The sequence below is a fragment of the Chenopodium quinoa genome, unplaced genomic scaffold, assembly GCF_001683475.1.
Source record: "Chenopodium quinoa cultivar QQ74 unplaced genomic scaffold, ASM168347v1, whole genome shotgun sequence".
Lineage (NCBI taxonomy): Eukaryota > Viridiplantae > Streptophyta > Magnoliopsida > Caryophyllales > Amaranthaceae > Chenopodium > Chenopodium quinoa.
Genome location: NW_018743136.1, coordinates 2,444,479 through 2,461,394, shown reverse-complemented (window position 1 = coordinate 2,461,394; position 16,916 = coordinate 2,444,479).

The following is a 16,916-nucleotide window of genomic DNA, read 5'->3' as shown; positions in this document are numbered from 1 at the left end:
GGAGAATACTCACAAAGGTGTTTGTGGACCTCACGTAAATAGAAAAATTCTTGCTAAAATAATCTCACGACAAGGGTACTTTTGGTCCACTATGGAACATGATTGCATACAATATGTCAAGAAATTTCCAGAGTGCCAAATGTTCGCTAATTTACAACACCTTCCACCATCCAAACTATATTACTCACTTCCCCTTGGCCTTTCTCGACTTGGGGAATTGACATAATTGGTAAAGTTTCTCCAACAGGAGCAGGAGGACACGAGTACGTACTAGTAGCCATCGATTACTTTACTAAATGGTCTGGATTGAGGCCGCTTCTTACGTTAACATCACTTCTAAACATATCCCAAAGTTTCTCGAACTAAACATGTTTTGTAGATACGGAGTTCCACACGAACTAATTAGTGACCAGGGATCTCAATTCAAAGCAAATGTTGAGGCCCTCTTAGCTCGTTATAAAGTAAAACATCATTACTCATCTCCATACAAACCTCAAATGAATGGAGCTGTAGAATCGGGAAATAAAACATGACAGTCATCTTAAGAAATTGGCAGAAAATTATAAGGATTGCCCGTATAAAATAAACTTCGCCTTATGGGGTTACTAAACATCTATACGAACATCAATAGGAGTAAGTCTATACTCCTTAGTTTTTGGAATGGACGCAGTTCAACTAATTGAATTAGAAATACCATCCCTACGTATCTTACACAAAAGTAAGCTACCGGAAGCTGAATGGATAAGAGAGAGGTATGAAGAGCTTTTATTTCTCGACAAACAACGATTAAAAGCTTTGCATCATGTATAAGTCTACCAATGACGCATTGCGCAACACTGTAACAAAAGGGTATGACCCTGAAATATTAAAGAAGTTTACTTTGTATTAAAAGAGGTTAGGGGTCCACCAACTGATCTAAGAGGGAAATTCAAACCTAATTGGATAGAACTATACCGCGTAATTGAAATTCTATTTGAAGGAGCTTTTAGATTAATGGATATTGGTGGCGATGAAATCCGCCAATTAATAAACATTGATCGACTTAAAAAAAATTACATATGAAAATCCAGATAAACTCGCTCATTCATTAACAATCATATCTCTTAGCTTTCAAATGAAGATTTGAAGTGTTATGCGCTTTACCATATCACACGGTAAAGCTCATAACACTTGGGGGGTAATCAAACAAAATATAATATAATAAAAAAACAAACACATACCGTTCAAAGTGTTCAGATTTTTCAAACATTACGAAAAATCTTCACATTTGGAGGGGTAATAATACGATTAAATTTTTTTTTTAAAAAAAACACTCGTAGCACAGGTGTCACGCACAACTAAATTAGTTGCGTGTGGATGTCACACTCAACAAAATAAGTTGCGCGCAACAGGCGCACGCAACCTTGGACGTTGCGCGCGCCACCTGATGACGAACTAGGAACCCAGAATTTTACACTTGAATAAAATTTTGATTTTTACTAGCGATAAAATAAGGGCATTTTTCAAACAATATGTATCCTTGGAAAACAATAAAATTAAAATTTGATTTAACTCCTAAAAATAGGATTAAAGAAAAATTACAAAAAAAAAATAAACTATTGTAGACACCTAAAAATGTCTCCCCAAAACCAAACCCGATGATGAATAACCTTTCACCGCCACTATTGGTCGGGTTTAGTATTTAATCCCGAGAGTGCTTAAAAAATCGTATTTTATTAAATTCATATTTTTGAATAGTCCATGGATTAGTCTTGATGTTTGGTAAAAGCATAGTTTTAATTTCAGCCCAAACTTATTAATTAATTTTTAGCCCAAGCCTTTTTATTTTATTGTTTTATTATTTATTTTTGGCCCAAACCCTTTATTTATTTGTATTTAATTATTTTCTTATTTAGCCCGAATAATAAAAAGTCAGAAATGGCCCGAAATTATCAATCGGCACTTAAAATGCCGAAGGAAATTAGGGTTAAAAATGTATTTAGACGGAAAAATAGTCTGGAATTTCCCGCGCCACGGCAGGTACCTACCATGTCACGGGAATCCTTCCCGACTGACGGTGGGATTTCCCATGACACGGGAGGTCTGTCGTGACACGGGACATTCCGTGTCTTTTCCGCGTAAACCCTTAACGCGTTTTTTATCCCGTTTTCTGAAAATTTCTCGCGTCACACCAAAAATCTACCGTGTCACGGGAAAGTGTACCGTATGACGGTGGGGCTTCCCGTGTCATGGTACAGTTTGACCGTGTCACGGGATACTTTTTTAGGGTTTTTATCATTTTAGGGTTCCGTGTGCTGCCTCAGCACATTTTCCCTATAAATACCCCCTGATTTCTGATGAACGGGGCACCGAGTAATTCTCTTATTTTATTTTCTCTCTTCTATGCTTTAGCCTAAACACTAGCCTACCCTTTTCACTTCAAAATTCCTTCTTCAAGCACTCAAAGGAGTCCATATTTTACTCGGGGTTTTGTCCTTAAGCCAAGGCGTGAAAGGTAGAACTGTTTGAGGGTTTGGCCACAAAATCAACTTTATTTAATTTAATTTAATTTAATTATTGTTTATTTATTTCCTTGAAGTTACTAACTCGTTTATTATTTTGTAGCCGAAAACAAACAGAATCAAAGTAAGGATCATGCTCCTTTTGTTTTTATTATTTTTCTAACGATTTTATGTTGTTGGAATTGTGATTAAATTGGTTCTAATATTAATATTGTTCTATTATATTGTTATTATGATCACCATATTGCATGTTAAAGGGAATATGTAATTGCAAATCACGCCTAATAAGATAATTTGGACAACCGGTTTAGGTTCCTTTTTAATCTTGTTGTTTAATTCAAGTGATCACCAATATTTTAGAATTATGTGTGCATTAATTTTAAACCAATTTAATTATAGTTTGGAGCGAATTGAATTATTGTTTGTATGCCTTTGAGATCACAGGAGTGCTTTTCAATATAAGAATCGAGTAGAGGCCAATACGTGCGAATGTGACTCCATGACTCACTTCGTACCATCATCCCCGATCCTCCTTTCGTGGTTCCGAACCATATGGAGTTAGTAATCTCATGGAATATGAATGGGGTATAACCTTCACGGGTCAATCGTTGTTTCCTATAGTTGTCCCTTATTCGTGGTTTCCTTTTATGATTCGTGAACGGTTTACAAGTTCCTTAAAAACTTGTTGGCGGCTCCCTACTTTCCTTGTCCCTAATCGTATTATTTCAATTCCCACTTCCTATGAGTGCCAAGCATATTCACCACATGCTTTTAACGTAGGCGCACTTCGAGCGACGCCTACAACTATAAATATACAACTTTTACAAAGTACTACGCAAAGACCTGATTTCGTAGCACGACTACGTAGGCAATCTTTATGATTCAGTCATATAAAAAAAAAGTGCTCACTTTTTTTCCAATCAAATTCAAAAGACATTATAAAATTAGATAATAAGTAATAAAAAAAACATAGTAGTGATTACACTTTATTCAAAATAAAATAAACTACTAATATTGTGTAACACTCTAAGGTTTTACTATGTCCTCAATCTTCACAATTGATGGAGGAGTAGTTTCCATCGCAGTACTTTCAGCAGCCTTAGATCTTTCCCCCTTGCCCTTCTTCTTGACCCAAACATTATTTTTCAACTTAGCAATTTGGGCCTTTTAATCACAGTAATTTGTCCTTGGCATTTGTTGGAGCCTTTTTGCGAGTATTTGATGAAGTTCCTTAATCTTCACACCTTGTTGCACGGGTTTAGGAGGAGCCTTTCTCTTTGGTTCCCTTGAACGAGCCTTAAGTGATGAGAAGAAGTCTAATTTTCTTCTCAGTATTTTGTTTTTCCCATTAAGGGGGGGGGGGGGGTAATAGTGGCCGAATGAATCGAAGGCTAGGGTGGATTGCGAGCCAAGGCGACTTGGTTTTGTGATCGAGCCTTAGCTTGTTTAACTCTCTTTGTACGCCACATTCATCCAAGCTCTGTAAAAGGAAGATAGTACTATGCTTTGCACTACCCACCTAAGAGGACTTGACCAATCATCCAACAGGGAATTCGTGTAGGGTTGAAGACCACATCCTTAGGGGCATCATAATCCTATGGGGGAATAACTTGTTTCATCCAATATTTTCTCATCACCTTGCAAGGAAAGATACATGTGGTACTATAGATACCCAAATGTGTCTCCCAAAAACCAAACCCAGTGATGAATATCTTTCACGTCTTTTGATTATCGAACAAGCTAGGTGAAATGTGAAAATTCTTGTGATCTGGTTGTTTTAATAAAAATACTTCTTTCTGGTTTTGAAAATATTTCTTTTCTTACACTATTTATGGAAATCGCCCAGTAAAGTTTAGTTTAGTCCATGATAAGGGTCCAATAATGGTATAGTTGGATGGGTCTTGAAAAGACCATTCCAACGATATATTATAAGCCCAATTCCGATGAATATTAATGAGGAAGTTACGGCCAAAATACTAAAATGGGCCCAAACCGGATTTTACCTATTACCCAATCATCATGTGGAGGGTCCAAAGGTTTAATCCCATTCCTAAACTAAATAATATCTATTAGAAGCTTCTATAAGTTACTAAAAGATCTTAATCATCCTTTTTGAAAAGATAAGATCAAAGTATTCAAAATTGAATAAAACTTCTCTTTTTGAGAGTCTTTATTCTGTGCGAAATGGAATATGTTCAGATGTTATTTTCATGCCTAATAATTTTTATCCAAATCTTAAATGGTTGGATAGATCTTGTAATTATCTTTCCAATCTATAAATATACTAAACTAACAACCGCTGACATCATCACTTTTTAAAATTGTACACATCTCAAGCTGTTGTTAAAAATTTTCCCGCCTAAATCAATTGCCGACATCGTATTTTTATTTATTTTTGTACCTTAAATTATTACAATATTTTTTTTAAGACAATTATTGTTATTATTATTATTATTATTATCATTATCATTATTATTATCATTATCATTATCATTATCATTATCATTATCATTATCATTATCATTATCATTATCATTATCATTATCATTATCATTATCATTATCATTATCATTATCATTATCATTATCATTATCATTATCATTATCATTATCATTATCATTATCATTATCATTATTATTATACTCCATATTTTATATTGTACGTTTTTGAGTGACTATCTGACTTCATAATATAATTACCCTCGGTTAAAGAGTAATTTATAATACATAATTTGCTTAAATTTTTACTCTTCTTCAAAATTAATAAGATCTAAATATCATTATAAATGACAATTAATGGTTATGTTTTTATACTTTATTTCAGATGAGGGACATATATCAAATATATATTTATTTCAATATATTTTTTTATGACATGCATCGCATGGGACTTATCTAGTGATATATTATAATATTAATTCCGAGCTATAACAAAAACGATATAAAAGAAATACGAACCTCTATCCAAAACTGATACCGTCTCACTCTTTCAGCTATATCTTTTTATCTACAGAAGATTTTAATCTGATTTTAATAGGGTTGGAAAGTAGACTTAAAGAGATTTCCAACGACATATTATATGCCTTATTTGGACTTCTGGATCAAAAGTTATGATAAAAACAAAATCTGCAGAAACTGTTGTCCATGGAGTTTTATTTCGATTTGAATTCAGATTCTTTTCTTATTCTTCGACTCTCTTTTTTCCTATAAATAGAGGTCACATCTCCCCTTTTTTCAATCACTAACAATCACCAATCATTTCTCTTCTCTCTCTAAGCTAAAGCTTATTCTCTCTCTATTCTTTTTTCTGATCTAAGCCTAGCCCTTTTCAAAATACAATATTTCTCATTTACAAGATTTATACACACCAAGCCAAGTTTGAAGTTTGCTTCTCCCTAGACGTGAAAGGTTGATAATTTCTGAGGGTTTGGTCCCAAATTCCTATTTCAATTATTTAATTTAATTGTTGGATTTATTATTTTCCTTGAAGTTACTAACGTGTGTATTTTGTTATTAGAAAGAGATATGAGGCATCCAAGTAAATCATTTAATTACTTTTATTATTCTTTTGATACATAAATCATGCTTTAATTATTTTAATTCCTAGTATCATGTTAGGATGTCTTTATGATTCCTAGTATTATGTTTAGGGTAATAACTAATATTTCTAATATCATTTATGTTTCTATCATCATGCTTAGGTTGGTTCTTATTCTTTCTAATATAAAGTTAGTATCATGTTAGGGATAAAGCTTTGTTCTTTATTGCTTGTGACATGCTAGGATTTGTTATTAATCTTGTTAGTATCATGCCTAGGATCTTGCTAATATTATGCTTTGACGAGATTGAATATTATGATGATGAATGTTGTTATTATGTTGCTTGATATTATATTATTGTTATTGCTTGATCACGCCTTTTACGCATGTTTAAAGGGAATTTGTACTTGTAATCACGCATAATAAGATAATTAATAATTTTTTTTAGGCTAATATGATTATAATTCAAGTGATTGCCAATAATAGATTTGTTATGCATTAATATTCAACCAACACAGATTATACAGGTTTAGGATTAATATATTGATTGTATATCAGTCCGAAAGCGCACATGAATATGAGAAGAGTAAACTAGAGGCCTATTTTTAGGGCAGGTTCAATCTCTTTTAGGTTGGATTTGTACCTTCATCCCCGAATATCCAGTCATGGTTCTAGACCACTATGGAGTTAGCGATCTCATGGATCGTGAAGGGTGTAACCTTCACCCTGTGAACGGTTTACAAGTTCCTAAAACTTGTTGGCGACTCTTTTACTCTAGCTTCCTTCCCTTTAGACGCCACCATGCTTAGGTGTATGATCACAGTGGGGCTCAAGTGTAGGATGCTTGAAATATTCCCTACAGGTACTAGAAAGGCCTAAAAGCCTAATCTAGGGACAATTAAAACTATACCTAATCATACTACTTATGTTCCACTAAGGAATCACAAAGCGTATGCTATGAACCCCATGACAGAAAAAAGACGTCTATTCTTCTTCATTCTTATGTTTGTAAAGAATGCGACGACCGAGGAACATTCTCACTCCGTTAGCCTCAAGATTTTGTGGCTAATCGACAATTCGCAAGCGCTCCATGAGCCAAATCTAAATAAAAAATTAAATTGCAATATTAGACCAACAGGTGGCGAGCTCATCACTAGCAGTCGCGCGCTTAACTCACGCGCATCTAAAATGATTGCGCTGGCTAGACCATCACAACTTTGTGGGTTGCGCTGATGTACGACATTAAAAAAAACGTACGTGTAATAGGATTGGACTACTTCCCGTGAAACCATTTTCTTTAGGGTCTACTCTAAGTCGATTCAGGCAAAGAATAGTTTTCGCCAAAGCTAAGGAAGCGGGTGATTGACAACCCTCTATTTGCTCCACTATGGAAACTATAGAATAATCTCCAAACTCTTTACCTGTCCTAAGAAAACAATTGACAACAACAAAAAAACATAAATTACGAATTTTAAAACATTGTTTAGTGTTCAATAAATTGAACTAAATTAACGTCTTCTTCTGTCCCAATATTGGCCATATCATTGCCATTCAAGCAAAAAAATCTTTGAACCACATGTTTGGAATCTGACAAGCAAGGGGCATATGTCATGGGGAGAGTATTTGCAGGGAAACCTAGTAGAGCCTTAAATTTGCCTGGTAATGGGACAATTTCATCCCCTTTAAAGAGGAAAAGATGGTGGTTTGAGTCCCAATGATTAATTGCGGCATGGAGGAAATAAAAGTTTATATTAAGTTGCATATAGATTAATAGGGGATAAAGGTGGTATATTTTTAAAGCTAATTTATCCTCGGTTGAAAGGTGTAGACACCTACTTTTAGCCTCTTGTTTTGAAAGGAAGTGCGATGATGTTACAAAAATCCGTTCTTCATGTTAGATCTAAGTAGAAGTGTTTATGGACTACGAAATGCATTATAAAGTTATTTAAAACCCATATTTGAGACCAATTTATCTTAGAGCCTTTTCCGATTACTAATTAGGCCTAAAACATGTTCATACATGTTTAAACGTGATTAATAACGGACCCAAATGCGACAAATGGAATGATTGGATCCAATGGAACCTACATTGTTGAAAACCGAGCCAAATAGATAAATCATTCAACAAATTCCCATGCAAGGCCTATACAGATGGATAGATATTTCAAAGATCTTTCCAACGGTACATTATAAGCCCAATTCTGAGCCAAAACGAAGAAGTTATGATCAAAACACTAAATCGGGCCCTAAAACCGACACCCTTGCACTACAACGGCCATAACTTTTGATCCATAACATATATAAACCTAATTATAACGGAATTAGAAAGTGACATATAAAGCTTTCCAATGATATCTCACACGTCTAAATACGACTCCGCAATCAAAAGTTATGGAAGTTTTAAAAACGCGTTTTCGTATAAGGCAAACCGTAAACCGGCGACTCAATAAGTTGCGCACGCCTGGCGCGCCCGACTCATTAAGATGCGTGAGGCACCCGGCGCGACTCAGAGAGTTGTGCATGCCACCTGACGCCGTGGCTCTAAAACTCTAAATTTAGATTCTTACGCTTATAAATAAGGGTTTTCGTTAAGCTCTAAAGGGACAAAAAAGTCAGAATTGAAAACCCTAGTATTCTCAAAACCCTAATCTCTCAACTTCTCTTACTATCATGCTACTTTTTCTTCTCTCTTTGTTAGTTGAGACGATTAATACAAGAGGGGGGGTGAATTGTATCGAGTTACTAATGACTACATTTTCGGAATAATAAAACAATGCATATAGGAACTTGCAAGGACACACAGATTTTACAAGGAAACCTTCCAAGGCCCAACTAGAAGTAAAACCTCGACCCTACCTTAGAGATTTAAAACACAAATCACTCCAATATAATAGGGAGAACACCAAGTTACAACCTATTAACACAGACCTTTATTCACAAGTCCCACACTTGCTACTCGATAGGACCCTATCCTACCCAATCTAAGTACCACACTTAGATTCACTCGTACTGCCAAAGTACAAAACTCTCAGCTTCTCACTAGAAGCTTACACAATCTGTATACGATGTAAAAAATAACAAACTCACCCAAATAACCCAACCAATACAAATGTTTGACACCTAGTATAAGATAGGTAAGCTATGCACAAAATCCGAAACTAATATGACAAGTTAGAAGCTTGGTAAACTTACTCTATTAATGCTTAGGGATTTCTCCACGCATAAACTCACAAAACCCTTAAACCATTTCGATCACTACTATTTATACAATTATGAATTGTATAGCAAGTAGGTTTTCTAAAATATAAATAAGTTAACATAACTTATCTTTAAAACACGGTTTTATGTAAATCATTTTTTAGAAAAATCTTTTCCGATAAATAAGATAGAAAGATATTGTTAAAAATAATCATATCTTTTAACAAACCAATTTTAAGAAATAAAACATTTTAGAAAATCTTTTCTAAAATCTATCTTTTATATTTTCCTTATTAATTTATTTACCAAGCAAACTTGCCACGCTTCTAATAAATCTCGTGCATTAACCTATTTAACATATTAACAATAATCTAGAAGATAAAAACCTTAGCTAAATTAAATTGTTGTGTCGCGCTTCTGTACAGGTAGGTTACTGGGGCTCCACTTAGACTAAGTTCCTTCAGGGACCTTAGCTTGCTGACTTCAAGTTCCTATTAGGGAACTCAGTTCTTGTTAGAGAACTCTTCTTCTTTTCTGTTTAAATTTTTGTATAAAGATCTCCTCATGTCTTCTTAGTTCTAGTTACTTCTTCCATCACCACGATCAACTTCACCTAAACTAATCAAACACTTGAAAACCTTTATTAGATGAGTTTGCTTTAATTTAAGTTCCTCATCATCAAAACCTTTAAGCTTCAACACTCTTCGCAAATAATTTCCAACCCTAATTGAATCCATTGAAGTCCTTGGAGGTACGAATAAGAAAGAAAGTCCATAAACACATTAAACGAAGATTTAACATAAAAGAAGAACGATTAGTTTCCTGAGCACTTAGATAAATCACTTTTTCGTTATTGTTTAAATAACTTTAATTGAATAAATAGTGTTGTTTGATCACTTTAAGCAAACTTTTAATTAATTCCACATAGTATCATGTGTGAAATATGATTAGAATTGAATAATTAATTGATTGATTGATAACCTAATCCAAGGCGAATCTTGTTTACTTTTGCTCCTTTCACGAATTTGAATTAAATAAAGAATAACGACTTTGCAATGTAATTCCTACGTGATCAATGCTTGTAAATAAAATCAACTAACTTAGTTTTAGGTATCACATTGCTTATATTGTTTGGTGATAAAATTGTAAAAAAGGAAGAGCTAGTAGAGGCAGCATTAGGGCTAGAATAGCGATTCTCCTTCAAAGGGAACGTTATTTTAGTACCCTCGCTCCCGAACTCATTTCTGGTTTATGTAGACCAATTTGGGCATGGGTAAACTTATGATTTGTGCTAAATATTCCATGAACTCCACATGGGAGAAAGGCATGTACGAGGTTTATGGGTTTTCCTAAAACTTATTGGCGACTCCTACTTGTTTCTTACAAAAAACCGTGATGATAGAATCAATTCTAATTCAAGGTCCCCCAAACAGTCAGAAATTCAAATCCTAATACACCCTAACAAGTGTAAAGTCCTAGGCTTTAAATGGCCATGGGCATTTAAGGAAGGATCCCCTACGATGGAAACACCCTCCTTACAGTGGCGACTCCACCGGGGACTTAGAGGTTACAAAATTAGTTCTTAGTTATGGTCTAAGGTTTCCAACACTACACTAGTAGAAAAACGTACATTTGTGTCGCCTTATTTGCGTCACTCATACAAAAGAACAAAGCAAATGCATTTTTTTAGCATCCTTAAAAGTGATTTGCGTCTCACATTAACCAAGAAGCGATGCAAAAGTCAGATACATTTTAGCTTTCTGTTATTTGCGTCGCTCTTAATGATTAAAACGACGCATATAATAATGTTATTTGCGTCACTCATTTAGTGACAAGTGACGCAAATGAGTGGTAGAATTAAAATGTGTAACTTCTTTAATTAATAAGCGACTCACATATTTTTAGTTTAGTGACGCAAATAACTCTTTTGCATTTAGGTTATTTTTGATTCCACTTGCTAGCTGCCTCCCTTTTACTGAAACAAAAAAAACAATTGGTACTCCTATCTTCCAAGACAGCGATTTCCTACAGCTAAACACCAAGAAATTTGAGCACAAAACCCAGAAATTTGACCCAGACACCCCCAGAAATTCGAGCAAAAATCACCTAGAAATTCGACCCAAAAACCCCTAGAAATTCGACCCAAAACCCCGCAGAAAATCGACTAAAAAACCCCCAAAAATTTGACCAAAAAAACCCCAGAAATTCAAAAACCAAACCGCAATAAAATCAACATCAATAATCGGAAAAAATTCACAGCTACAATCCCCCAATTTCGAGCAAAACACCAAAAAAAACCCTAGAAAAATTGAGCAAATTCTGGGCATTAATTTGAGCACATTTAAGCAAAAAAAATCAAGCATTAATTCGAGCAAATTCGAGCAAAAAATCAAATCAAAACCCCAGGAATTCGAACTCTAGAAACCCTAAAAAATTCGAGCAAAATTATTGTCCTCATATTCGAGAAATGTTGGGAATTTTTTAGTTTGTGAAGTTGATTTCACATAAGGTAAGATTGCTTCTATTTATGTTCAATATTTTCAAAATTACTATACATTTTTGTGGGTTAAATTATCTGTTTTAAGATTGTTTCTGTTTTAAGTTAAATTTTCTACGCTTTTTACAATGCCCAACAATCAAGATGGGCATTCTGATAATTTGATCCTTTTTCAAAAAATAAATTTTCTCTTACTGTGAGTTATGGGCACCAAATTGTTCAACTGTTTGCTTTGATAGGTTGATTATGAGTACAACATATCAACTGATACCAACCCATAGCAGTTCGACCAGTGTTCACCCCTCCAAATCAACTACATTTAGGCTCGACATTGTTGAATTTGTGAAGTCGATTTCACCTAAGGTAAGATTGCTTCTATTTATGTTCAATATTTTCATTTTCTCAAACAAAAAAAAAATGTTCAATATTTTCATGGTAGATAGAATGTAGCATCTGACTTGAACAAGGACATAGTTTAATTTCAGGTTTACTGTTAATTCATTAATTAGAAAATATTTTATAGTATGATTGAATTTTGTTGGTTTAATATATGTAATTATATATGGAAGATTCTTAATTATGCGGAAGTGAATTCCACAAGGTTCTCGAGGTTCTGGTTGTGGACAAATGATTAAGGTAGTAGTACACACACGAGATTGTCTTTACTTGTGGTATATATATCTAAACCATTCTTTACAATATTAACTTATTTTTTGTGGTTGGTATAATGATTGTGAATTTTATGAGATTGTAGGGAATATTTCAAGCATTACCCCTAGCTTGAACCCCACTGTGATCATACACTAAAGTACGATGGCGTCAAAAAGGAAAGAAGATAGAACAAAAGAGTCGCCAATAAGTTTTAGGAACTTGTAAACCGTTCACGAGGTGAAGGTTACACCCCTTAACGATCTAAGAGATCGTCAACTCCATAAGGTCTTGAACCATGACTGGTAGTTCGGGGATGAAGGTACAAATTCAACCTAAAAGAGATTGAACCTGCCCTAATAATAGGCCTCTACTTTATTCTGATCGTATTCATGTGCGCTTTCTGACTAACATGCAATCAATAGGTTAACCCTAAACCTGTTCATCTATGTTGGTTGAATATTAATGCACAAAAAAACTATTATTGGCGATCACTCAAATTATAAACAAATTAACCCTAAACAAGATTATTAATTATCTTATTAAGAGTGATTACAAGTCCAAATTCCCTTTAAACATGCATAAAAGGTGTGATCAAGCAATAAGTAAAAAACATCAAGCAACATAATAATAATCATAATAATAATTATTATTATTATAATAATAATCATAATTAAAATAATCATGAAAATAATCATGTTAAAATTAAAGCTTAATAATAGCAAGATCTTAGGCATGATACTAACAAGATTAATAACAAACCTTAGCATGTCACTAAACATCAAAGATCAAAGCTTTAACCCTAACATGATACTAACATGAATATTAGGAAAGAAAATAGGAGGCATCGCAGGAATCGTGATTGATTTAAGAAAATCACCCTAAATATCATACTAAACAAAGCATCCTAACATGATACTAGGAACATTCTAAACAGGATACTAGGAATCATTAAAACATCCTAACATGATACTATGAAATAAAATAACAATCTAAGCATGATTTCTATATCATTAAATTAATAAATCAATTAAAGCACTTACTTGGATGCCTCGTACCTCTTTCTAATAACAAAATACACACGATAGTAACTTCAAGAAAAATAATAAACAATAATTAAATTAAATAATTGAAAGAGAGATTTGGAACCAAACCCTCATAAATTAAAACCTTTCATGTCTAGGGCGAAGGCAACTTCGAACAATTCTAGGTGTATCTAGGCCTTTTGAATGCGGAATTTTGTAAAAAGGGTTAGTTTAGAAAAGAGAGAGAAGCTTTAGAATTAGAAAACTAGAGAGTTTATGTTTGTAGATTGAATGTAGATAATTGAAAATGGAGTTTTTCCTCCTAAAAACTCTGTTTTCAATTATCTACATTCAATCTACAAACATCAACTCTCTAATTTTCTAATTCTAAAGCTTCTCTCTCTTTTCTAAACCAACCCTTTTTACAAAATTCCGCATTCACAAGGCCTAGATACACCTAGCATTGTTCGAAGTTGCCTTCACCCTAGACGTGAAAGTTTTTAATTTCTGAGGGTTTGATCCCAAATCTCTCTTTCAATTATTTAAATTAATTGTTGTTTATTATTTTCCTTGAAGTTACTAACGTGTGTATTTTGTTATTAGAAAGAGGTACGAGGCATCCAAGTAAGTGCTTCAATTGATTTATTATTTTAATGATATAGAAATCATGCTTAGATTGTTATTTTGATTCCTAGTATCATGTAATGATGTTCTATTGATTCTTAGTATCATGTTTAGAATGTTCCTAGTATAATGTTAGGATTCTTTCTTTAGTATGATATTTAGGGTGATTTTCTTATATCAATCATGATTCTTGCGATGCCTCCTATTTTCTTTTTTAATATTCATGTTAGTATCATGTTAGGGTTAAAGTTTTGATCTTTGATGTTTAGTGACATGCTAGGTATGTTATTAATCTTGTTAGTATCATGCCTAGGATCTTGCTATTATTATGCTTTAATTTTAACATGATTATTTTAATTATGATTATTATTATTATAATAATTATTATTATGATTATTATTATGTTGCTTGATGATTTTTACTTATTGCTTGATCACACATTTATGCATGTTTAAAGGGAATTTGTACTTGTAATCACGCTTAATAAGATAATTAATAATCTTGTTTAGGGTTAATTTGATTATAATTTAAGTGATAGCCAATAATATTTTTATTTGTGCATTAATATTCAACCAACATAGATAAACATGTTTAGGGTTAACTTATTGATTGCATGTTAGTCAGAAAGCGCACATGAATACGATTAGAATAAAGTAGAGGCCTATTATTAGGGCAGGTTCAATCTCTTTTAGGTTGGATTTGTACCTTCATCCCCGAAATACCAGTCATGGTTCCAGACCAATTGGAGTTGACGATCTCCTGGATCATTAAGGGGTGTAACCTTCACCTCGTAAATAGTTTACAAGTTCCTAAAACTTATTGGAGACTCTTTTGCTCTATCTTCTTTCCCTTTGGACGTCACCGTACATTATTTTATGATCACAGTGGGGTTCAAGCTAGGGGTAATGCTTGAAATATTACCTACAGTTTTTTGGCGAATCGACTGGGGAAGATTTCTATTTTAATTTCTGAAATTTATTTTGGCAATGATCTAGAATGAGTGGATGAGACTCGAAAAGTTCTAAGTATTTCATGTGCGTAATTTTGATTAACATTATTGTTATATGCATAAAAAAGATCTCATTGGAAACACCATCCTTAATGAGTTAAAACATAGGATTTTTACACGTAGGAGATTTGAGGAATATCTTTCACAACTAGAATCGAAATAATGCTGCGTGAACCTGGAAAATTTTATCGAGCACAGAAAACTGCTGAGGCATGTAGGAACTAGCGACAGGAAACAAAGACCACTCTGTAGCCATGCACTAAAGCCAAAAGCTGGCGCAAGCCTTTGTTTGCTGGCGCCAAGTTCTTCCAATACCGATCTAGAAATATGCGTTCTAATTTTGACCAGTTTTTAGCACTGTTTGCTCGATTCTACTTCCTGATTGAGTTTTTCTCAATTTTTTGAAACCCATATGTGTTCTACATATGGACATAACCCTTTGGGAATTCATGCTCCATCTACCTGATTGAACGCTCTGAGCAACAAAGGGTACATCCGAGAATGTTGAATTCACCAAACCACGGAAGCGAGTTTTTCTAAATTCGCGGTGTCCCATCCACTCGCGCCAACCCTTCACGATTAGGCTTCCGCGCGGTGCATCCGAAAAATTAACCATGGACCCTCTTTGACTAACCCATATCCCAAACTTTAGAAAACTACATACATGGTTAAGTTGCAAACTCATTGCATCATGTTGTGCCTACTTGACTAATTGTGCATTTTTGGTTGTGCATTCTCTATGTGTTTTTTTTCTAACCGTTTGTTTGACTAGTGTTAAGATAAAATAAACTTCTTAATGGCTAAAAAGACTTTTCTTAATTAAATTAATAAATTAATTTTGGTAATTAGAGTCTAATAATTTAATCAGAGTTGACTCAGTACGACTTTAGGCATACCCTGTAGACTAATAATCCCGAAAGCAGTTCCAGAACAACGTTCCAGCACTGGCGCCGAGATTTAGACTGCAATGCCACTCTGTGGAGTTTAGCGCCTGGCAACAGCTCAGTTGTCTGGCGCTACACTACATGCGGCGCTAGTCCTGTCGTTTTGGGGATAGTTCAGTATATTGCTCGAGTCATCACTTTGTGTCTAATTGAACAGTTTGCTAATTAATTCTATTATTTTTATTAATAATAATGCCTCGTTAAGTCATTAATTGAGTCTAGTCACATAGTCTAGCCACATGGTCATGACACAAAAGTCAAAGCATGTCACTTACACTCACTAGTCTTAGCACACACTTTGTACATGTTATTTTCACACCATGACCATGTCTTAGGTTCATGCATGAGTCGGTTTTTTCCGTCATTTAAGTTGGGGGTACATTCCATTCCTAAATTCTTCATATCCCTCCATCTACATCATCTTTCTTCACTTCCCCCATCCATTGCATGTTGAATAGAGTTTGAGTCAAATAATTAATAATGAATATCCCCAAATTCCTTTTCCATAGTACTTGGTCGAGGAGAGAAGGGCGACTAATCAAGGACAACCTCTTTATTCAAGTCTTACTTTTTGATAAACCGATTCGTCAAAAGAGGAAAGCTAAAAAGATAATGGCAACTCAAGAAGAAGTCAACGAACTTAAGAATCAATTGACTACCGTGACTGAGGCATTGAAGGTTTTAACCCTCAAAATCAATGACCCTAGGATGTAACAACAGATGGACCTCATGCAAGAAAGTTTGAGAAAGTTGTCTAGTGACTACAAGTTTCAAGGCATTAGTTCACAAGGGGTCTTGGTGGACAAAGAACTTCTTCCGCATAAGTTCAATGCCAACGACATACCAAAATTCAAGGAAACAGATAATCCTAACCTTCACTTAAGAGCCTTTGAAACTGTGATGAACATTAAGGGAATTGATAAGAAAGTCTT